Consider the following 9,825-nt stretch of genomic DNA (forward strand, 5'->3'; position numbering starts at 1 on the left):
GGACCTAGAGTCTGTCATACAGAGTGAAGTAAGTCAGAAAGAGAAAAACAAATACTGTATATTAACGCATATATATGGAATTTTAAAAGGCAGTACTGATGAACACAGTGGCAGGGCAAGAATAAAGATGCAGAGATAGAGAACAGACTTGAAGTCATGGTGGGGGTGTGGGAGGGGCAGCTGGGACGAAGTGAGAGAGTGGCATGGACATATATACACTACCAAATGTAAAATAGATAGCTAGTGGGAAGCAGCCGCATAGCACAGAGAGATCAGCTCGGTGCTTTGTGACCACCTAGAGGGCTGGGATAGGGAGGGTGGGAGGCAGACGCAAGAGGGAGGAGATATGGGGACATACGTATATGTATAGCTGATTCACTTTGTTGTAAAGCAGAAACTAACACACCACTGTAAAGCAATTATACTCCGAAAAATATGTGAAAAAAAAAGAAATATATCTCTACTGTGTGATTTTTTTAAATAAGTATTTAATAAATATTTTCAGATTTTTTTTAACTTGTTTTGACTTCATGTTTTAATGTGAGATTGGGATGTACCAATTTCATATATGATTCTTGAGATGTTCTTAGTTTTTCGTTGCTGCTGCGGTCTATCACTTTCATCTAGAAATGATTTTAAACTAAAATCTATACGCCTCTGTTTCATTTCATTCACAAATCAAACCCAGAAAGCAAGTTTTAAGCGAATAAAACCACTAAGGATTCATTCACCTATCACTTATTGGTTTATTGAGTGCCTATAAGATAAAGGCTGTTTTTAATTCTGCTAAGGCTGCCAAACTCCATTTCTATCCTTAAGGTAACATATGGGATGTTTCCCCAACAAAAGCCCACAAAGGAAAGATGCAGAGTCCAGGTGGCTTTCCACACACCCTCACCCACTCCTGGGTTTTAATCCACTATTTATGGAAAGGACTGAAGTCAGGATGTTGGGAATTTTAGACCCAGAGGTTTCGTTTTCTCCACTTGTATCACCTAGGCAAGTCATCTCTCTGATCAGGACCTCTTTCAAATATAAAATAACAGGGTTTGGAACGGTTGGGATCTGAAACATCAGACCTTGTTACCCTGAGCTAACTGGTTAACCCCAGCAGCAGTGGAGTAGGCAGCAGGAGGCAGTCTGACCCTGGAGGCAGAAGAGGCCAACTGGTGTTATTAAAGAGGACTGTTTAGGCACCAAAGCACAGCCTGCAGAATGCACCTGAGGAATCACGTGGCAGCCTGTGAAGCGATCCCATTTGGGGGAAAGATCGAAGGCCTGGGGGTCTAGAGACCCAGGGTTTTGTTCCAGCTCTGCCAAAACGTGGCTAGATGATCTTGAACAAGTCACTACAGCTCTGTGGCCCTAAGTGTCCTCACCTGGAAGATTAAAGCATTCAAGTAGACAATCCCTAAAGTCCCTTCCAGCTCTGACATGCTCATTCCATGATTGCGTGACCACCAAATTAAATTAAAATCAGACCTTTTGCTTCACGCCGTGTGTTGGCGAAGACAAGTAACACGCCCATGTGTACATGAAAAAGGCTCCGACAGCAGGTCGCTCAGCTTCTTGTTTTTGTTGGGAATTTTTTTTATCCTTTCCTGAGCTTATCAGCCCATGATCAAGGGCTCCTTCTCCAATGCAGGTGCTTATCTTCCTGCTGAGGCCAAGGGCGCATCTTAGTAACTGGCAGCGTGTGAGGCAACGCGGGCGTTTCTGCCACTGTTAAGCCACCACCTCTGGCTACAATAAGGCGTTGCCTGGTAAACAGACTTGCTACATACTCATCTGCCTGGGAAGGAGAGAAATTTCCCGCCAGCCCACTGCCAAGGTCTGCACCCGGCTGTGTGCAGGAAGGGTCTGATGTTGGGGCCATCTAAGATGCTGCCCAATTTGAGAAAAAGATGGATGAGAGAGACGGCTCCGGTATGGTGGGCTTCCTAGGCACCTGGACCTAGGGCCTGAAGGGTCCTTGGAGGAACGCCAGAGGTCAGAATAGAGACATGCTAGCTGGGAGAGTGGGGGGTCTCCTGGAAAACCAAGGCTGGGCTTGGTATCGATGTGTCAGGGAGAAATGGCCTCGAGATCCGGCTATTTCTAAAGCCTTGGATGACTCATTCTTTCAAGGAAAATTTCCTAAGATCTGATATTCACTTAGCATGGAGGAAACAGATGAATTAATATATAGGTCCTTCCCATCAAAGAGTTCCCAGTCTGGTTGTGAGAGGAAATGGGTAAATAAAGCAAGTAATTGCAGTACCTTTAACACCTACTGTGCCTAGGCACCATTCTCAGTACCAGAGAAATTTAAGTGAAAGATGTCTGATCTCTCAAAGCTTAAATCACCAACTTCCTTCCGATCAGCTTCCTGGGGTAAGGACCATAGTTTGCAGAGTGCTTCCCACAGACTGCGCTCCATGCTGGGTGCTCTGCATGTTTCATCTGGAGCCATCCGAATGGCCCAGTGAGGTGGTGATTACAACTCCTACTTCACATGTGAGGAAACCAAGGTCAGAGAGGTTGGGAGACTTTACCTGCACCTCTCAAACAGCACGTGCCTGGGGTGAGGTTGGACCCAGGTCTGTGGGTCCTTTTACTATAATGTTCTGCCACAGTTCAGCCTTTCCCAAGTCCAGAAATGTCATCTTTCCCACCCTTGCTCTCAGCCTGCTCCTTCTCCTTTACTCCCTTGCTCAGGGAAGGGCATCACCTTTTCAGTCAGTATAGAGTAGGTTGTGCTGCAGTAACAAACAACTAAATATCCATGACTTAAAGCAAGGATTTATTCCCCACTTATGCTCCATGGCAACACAGGTAGGCAGGTGGTTCAGCCCGTCATCATCACTCAAGTCTCCAGGTTGGTGGAGTTTGCATCTCAAGGTGTGTTTCCCTGATCACCAGGGCAGGAGAAGTGAAGAGCTGGAGGGCATCCCATCAGCTATTAAATATTCTAACCCAGAAGTGACATATGTCAGTTTCACTCACAACTCATTGACCAGGACTAGTCACATGGCCACAATTAACCACAGGAAAGGAGACTGGATATTGATTAGCAGTAGGGACGTCTGCCAATATCATTGACTATCAAGACTAGGTGAAACCCTAGTCTTCCAGGATTGCTGAATTTTTTTCTCCCTTAGCCACGAAGTAGGGGAAACAGACCCGGCTGTGGAATCCCACAGACTTACAGAAGTTGTGGGACCTTGTTACTTAACCTCTGTGGATCTCTGGTGTCTTATTTGTAAAACAGGGGCAATACTGTCATGCCTTTATCACAGAGTTATGGTGAAAATTTACAAGCTAAAGCATGTAAGACATGCTTGATAACCATTAGGGTTCCCTTCCCACCCAACCCTACTATCACGCTCCCATATAAATCTTCCATCCTCTACTCTCAAGTCTCCACGACTGGCATCTCTCACCAGCTCGACTGCAACATTCACTTGTCCCTCTGCCTTGAACAGCGTTCCATCCTCCACCCTGGCTGCCTGGTGATCTTCCTGAGCCCCAAATCTCACTTTGCTGTTTCCCTGCTCTTGATTCTTTTATGGTTCCTTGCAGCATTCATGACATAGTCACACCCCAATCTAGCTTTCTAGCCTCTTAATGTCCCCGCATACTCCTCATCCTCCATACACATTGGACCATTTCCCATCCCCTGAATCTTCCCTCATTTTTTATACCTGCACATTTTTAACCATGGATGCCTTCTGCTTGGAGTGGCTTTTTACCTACTTCATCTGACAAACTCCTATTCACGCTTCAAAACTCAGCTCACATGTCACCACCCAGATGAAGGCTTTCACAGATACGCCAACAGAGTTAATTTTCTTTCACCTGCTGTTAGCCTGGAATTGCACCATCAGCATTCCATTGAGTCAAGCCAAAGTTTCTTCATTTATTTCTCTTTCATAATGGCACAGACAGCAGACCAATCCCTGACTTTGACTTCAGGGCTTTTTTCAAGCTGGCTTTGTGATCTTGGAAAAGTCATCTCCCATTTGCAGCTATCCCCTCTTGGAGGGATTCGCCATTTGGGGAGCTGCTATAGAAATATCTTGACCTCTTCATGATCACCATCTGCCCTGGGCTTTTTCCATCTGAGGATCCATCTGTTCCCAAGGTAACAGAGACTGGGAATGACCTCACCCTTCAGGAGGGACCCCTCCTTCTCCACTCCTTGGGCGACTTTCCCATTGCAGACCCACTATATCCTGAGATGTTACAGAAAGCACAGCATTCCCATGACAAAAGTTACACACATAAAGAGAGCAACATAAGAGGGGACAGAGGGGAGTTATTCCACCCCAAACAGGCCCCATAAGGGACACAAGAGTTTTCATCCTTATACCCTTCAGTGTGGGGAGAGCCGAGGCTGTGGTAGAACTTCACATTTATCCACACAGTTCTTTGGCAAGATGTCTTCAACAGATAAGACATGTGAGGCATAGAATGGTAACATGACTCACACAGGGTCCTCCTGTAATTTCAAGTCCTGGGCAGAAACAAGCCACAAAGAGTCCTTCTGGTTTCTAGTTCATTGCTCAGAAATTCATGGAAAGGCAAACCACGCAGCTTGATCATAATCCATGAGTATGTGGGCAACTAAGAAGTGACAGGAGAGTGCAAAGGAGTCTGCTTAGCCACAAGGAAAATGATCAATCTCCATCAACAAGAACAGATCCCCCAAAACACAGCACGAGGGGAAATAAAAATGGGTTCCTGATGGTCCTGTACAATAGGATACGAGATACTATTTACATAAATATGTAAAGAAAGGCTTAGTCACAAAAACAATACTACATATTATGTGTATGTGTGTGTGTAATTTTTGTGGCTTGGAAGGAAGGACATCAAACTTATAATAATGGCTACTTTTGTGGAAAAGGGAATGGACCAGGATGGGAGTAGTGGTCATGGGAGACAGCTGGAGATTTATCGAAACAGTTCTAATAGTTTTTAAAGTGTCTGCTGGCAGACTCTTTCAACTATACTCATAGAAAAGTAACTGAAACAAATATGAAAAAAAGGCAAATGGTTACTTTGGGGTTTTAGGAATGTAAAGTGACTGTAATATTTTTTCAAAAAAGACACTCTCAAAGAATTCTGAGTTCAGATCCCGTCTATGCTGCTAACAAGCTATGAGACTGTCAGCGATTCCCTTACCTTCTGTGTGCCTCTGCTTCCTCACTGCCGCCTGCGAGGATTGGGTGGCTCCCAGGTCTTAGCCCTCTGAGCTCTGCACACAGGTGGGCCAGATCCCGGCCTCATCAGTTGTCTTTTTCCAGCCAGATTGAAATTAAACCATGTTTTAGTTTAATTTTTTGTGACGTTTCATGTGGAAAAGATATCAATTGTGCACAGGCTAAAGGCAAGAAAAAAAGGGAGGAAAGAGATTGGGAGAAGAAACAATCAACTCCAGATCCATGGTGAGAGGCAGCCACGGGGTCCTGCGGACTCCGCCTCTCTTCTACTTGTGTGTGCTTGTCTGCACGTGCACACGCGCGCACACACACATCACATGGCAGGGCTGTAGAAGTGACAACCACCAGCCTGTTTCTGCGGAATGACCCCCAGGGAGTTCTGAGATGTCTCCACCCAGGAACCAGTTCAGCCCATTGGCAAGGACCTCCCTCTAGAGCAATACATCGCAGGACCTCCAGCTCCTCTCACCCAGGGTGATATGCAGAGAGGATCACATGTCCCATCCACTGGAGTCCACACAGTGTAGGGCACTCCAATCTACCTATTTCCATACCACCTCCCAGTGAGTTTGGACTAAAAGCCCTCACTTGCATGAAACACTCTGAGACAGCTGTAGTCTGATTGGATCCCAGGGGCCACCAGCCAGGGAGGAAGGAGTGAGGCTGGACTCCTACTCCTAGTGATAATGAAAAGCAGAAATCTGCCCTATGTGGCTGGTGTTGGGCTGAGCACACCACGTGCTTTTTCTCACTAGTCCCCCATCAGCCCAATGTCATAGGCAGAAAAACCACAGTTTGGAGTGGTCTGCCCAAGATACGCCCTGCCAGGCCAGCAACCCGGCCCAAGTTCAAAGCTCTTTGCCCTGGAAGATGTCCCCACACCTCTGCAGTGCAGCAAGTTTGGAAGCCATGTGGGGATGGGCTCCAAGCCCTCTTTGTGGCGTTCACACCATTTCCACTTAGAACGTTCTCAACTCTCCGAGGCAATAAGCAGCAATAATTCAGCCGTCAAGATGCTTGCAGGAGGAAGAAAGCCCACTTTGGAGTCATCAGGAGAGCTGTGCAATCTCTTGCCTTCTTTGTCTGTAAATTGGCACAAGGATGCCCACCTGGTGGTGCTCCAGGGAGGATCAGGTGAGAGAGCAAGCGAGAAGATGCGCAGTAAATTCCTCCCCCTTCGGGTCAGCCTGGTAACAGTTACAGTGGCCCTTGGCCGGTTCTCTCCTAGAGGCTGAGCCAGACTGCGTGTTCCAATGAGAAGCAAACTTGATGACCTGCCCCTGGCTGCCTCAGGTCTAGCTGTGCCTGCAGAGTTGCAGGATGTGGTCAGCTTAACAGCGAGGCATGTAGAAAAGAGCTTCCCAGAGGCCTTTGCAGCAAAGCCGCAAGTTGGGGAGATAATTTGTTGCCTTTGCTGTCTTTTCATAAGGCTACCAAAAGGAAAAAAAAAAAGTCATGTTCTTCCAAAATGCAATTCCTTCTCATGAAAGGGTAAGCATGGAAATTATTAGGTCTAAGAGACAATCTCCTTTGCCAACTATGAAAACTCACCAGGACATTGGACGGTCTGCCCAGAGAGAAGAATCTGAACTCCTTTATGAGAGCACCAGGCGATCCTTTCGGTATTAGTAAAACGTACCTCATCCAGTCAAGGAGCAAAACCAAAACAGCTTAGAAGAGCTGCTCGGACATCAATCCCATCTTACAAAATAGGACTTTGATGAGTTCCATGTAAACAAATCCAAAACATGTGATTTAAAGGTCCTCAAAGCAGAGGAGGCTTGGAAATGGGTAGAGGACTGTCCTTTAAAAAACCACACTTGGGGCCGTACCAAACACAAATGTCTGAAAGATTTGTAACTATGGTCTGGAGGCCCAGCCATTAATTCTGCAGCTCAGAGTGGACTCTGGGTGCCTATAGGAAAAGCTAATGAAATCCACAGACGAAGCCCTCCTGGCGTGACCCACCCATCTGCTCAGGTGTCTGCAAAGGAAAGTGGCACCGGCACCACCTCTCACACCACACCTTACTTCCTCTTTCTTGTCATTCCCAAAGCAGTGTGGCTTTGGAGCAAAGGATTCCTAAGTGACAGGGAGGGTAGGCTGCATGCTGTCTTCACTGAGCCTCTGCCATGTGTCACCAAGGTCATACCTCCTCTCGTCTCCGGTTCTTCCTTCAAGACCAGGACTCATATCATAGCTGGGTGGCCAGGAAGGAGAGGCTGGAGCCCAGAGCCTTTGAAAAGTAGCCAAGGTAGGTGGTGGGAATGGGACCAGAGAGGAAGGTGACAGGAGACAGGCACAGAGTCACAGCATCATTCTCGGGGAGGCTCAGGACAGCAAGCGGACCTTGTATCTGAAGCCTAAGCAGAGAGAGAGATGGAGAAGACAAGAGCCCAGATCTTAATGTATACACAGTCCAGTTCGCTGGGAAATAGACTTCGAGATTCTGAGGGTTGTGTTCAGGAGTGCCCTTGGGAGCGACATGTCGGGAGGGGTAGAAAAAGAGTTGAGGAAAGCAAGACTGGACAGACGGAAAAGTTGAACTGTGGTTCAGTTACAAGGGGAGAAGATGCTGATCCCATAGGAAATTCTAGATCTAAGATGGACCTTCAGAGATGGTCCAATTGCAGGCACAGGTGCTGAGCTTTTGTACCCTGGCATTATCCAGTCATCCATCAGGATGAGGGTGTGTAACCTTGGCCAAGGAAGCTTCTTGATGCTGAGGGCAACGTCCAGAGTGGAATAATATAGCCAACACTCCAAGCATCTGGGAAAGTTAGTGCTCCTGCCCTGAAGTGGGGTCTCTGTCACTCACCACAGCATCCACTACAGTCCATCCCGTGTGCCACCTGGACCGACTAGTTTCACACACTAAGTTCACTCTATCTGGGAACAGCTGTTCCAGGATTCTGGTTGGTCTCTTTTTCCTGGGAAAAATGATAAGAGGAAGGTTATGGGACAAACTACAGCTGCTGCTGCTGCCCAGGTGTCGTAGCCACATCTAATACCCCTCACTCCATCCTCTGCTATGTGTGCTGTATGCTGTGATTGTTGGCCAGCATCTCTCTGGGTCCAGGTGGCTGACCTGAGGTGAACCATCTCATTTCACCAACAGTAAAATCTAACTTAAGGAAGCAAGGGAAGTAGGACTGGACAGAGGGAGATGCTGAATTCTGATGAGTCCCACTCCATCCTAATTAGGGATCTGACCCTGGCATAGCATCTCTGCAGGCTTTGAGGATTCAACTTCTTCTGAACACACTGCCGCTCTTATAATTAAGACCTGGGCACAGCAAAGGAAACCATAAACAAAGCGAAAAGACAGCCCTCGGAATGGGAGAAAAGATTTGCAAAAGAAGCAACTCACAAGGGATTAATCTCCAATATATACAAACAGCTCATGCAGCTCAATATCAGAAAAAACAAACAACTCAATCAAAAAATGAGTGGAAGACCTAAATAGACATTTCACCAAAGAAGACCTACAGATGGCCATCAAACACATGAAAAAAATGCTCAACATCACTAATTATTAGAGAAATGCAAATCAAAACTACAATGAGGTATTACCTCACACCGGTCAGAATGGCCATCATCAAAAAATCTACAAACAGTAAATGCTGGAGAAGGTATGGAGAAAAGGGAACCCTCCTACACTGTTGGTGGGAATGTACATTGGTACAGCTACTATGAAGAACAGTATGGAGGTTCCTTAAAAAACTAAAAATAGAACTACCATATGACCCAGCAATCCCACTACTGGGCATATATCCGGAGAAAACCATAATCGAAAAAATGCATGCACCCCGATGTTCATTGCAGCACTATTTACAATATCCAGGACATGGAAGCAACATAAATGTCCAACGACAGATGAATGGATAAAGAAGATGTGGTATATATATACAGTAGAATATTACTCAGCCATAAAAAGGAATGAAATAGTGCCATCTGCAGAGATGTGGATGGACCTAGAGACTGTCATACAGAATGAAGTCAGTCAGAAAGAGAAAAACAAATATCATATAATATCGCTTGTATGTGGAATCTAGAAAAATGGTACAGATGAACTTATTACCAAAGCAGAAATAGAGTCACAGATGTAGAGAACAAACTTATGGTTACCAAGGGGGAAGGGAGGGTGGGACGAATTGGGAGATTGGGATTGACATATACACATTACTATGTATAAAATAGATAACTAGTGAGAACCCACGATATAGCACAGGGAACTCAATGATCTGTGGTGACCTAAATGGGAAGGAAATCCAAAAGAGAGGGGACATATATGTACATATAACTGATTCAATTTGCCTCACAGCAGAAATTAACACAGCAAGTAAAGCACATATACTCCAGTATAAATTTTTAAAAAGAGACCTGGGCCTGACCCTCAACTTGTCTACCCTCCAGGAGAATGAGTCTCTTTATACGTTGCCCTCTGGCCGTCACACCTAGCCTTTAATTGATGCTTAGTCACCGGGCTATAGCCATGCCTTGTCTCTCTGTAATGCAGTGGTCATCCCCAGCAACAAGCATCCAATTCCACAATACTTTTTTTTTTTAACATCTTTATTGGAGTATAATTGCTTTACAATGGTGTGTTAGTTTCTGCTTT

Source organism: Physeter macrocephalus, chromosome 11 (assembly GCF_002837175.3).
Source record: "Physeter macrocephalus isolate SW-GA chromosome 11, ASM283717v5, whole genome shotgun sequence".
NCBI classification, from domain to species: Eukaryota; Metazoa; Chordata; class Mammalia; order Artiodactyla; family Physeteridae; genus Physeter; species Physeter macrocephalus.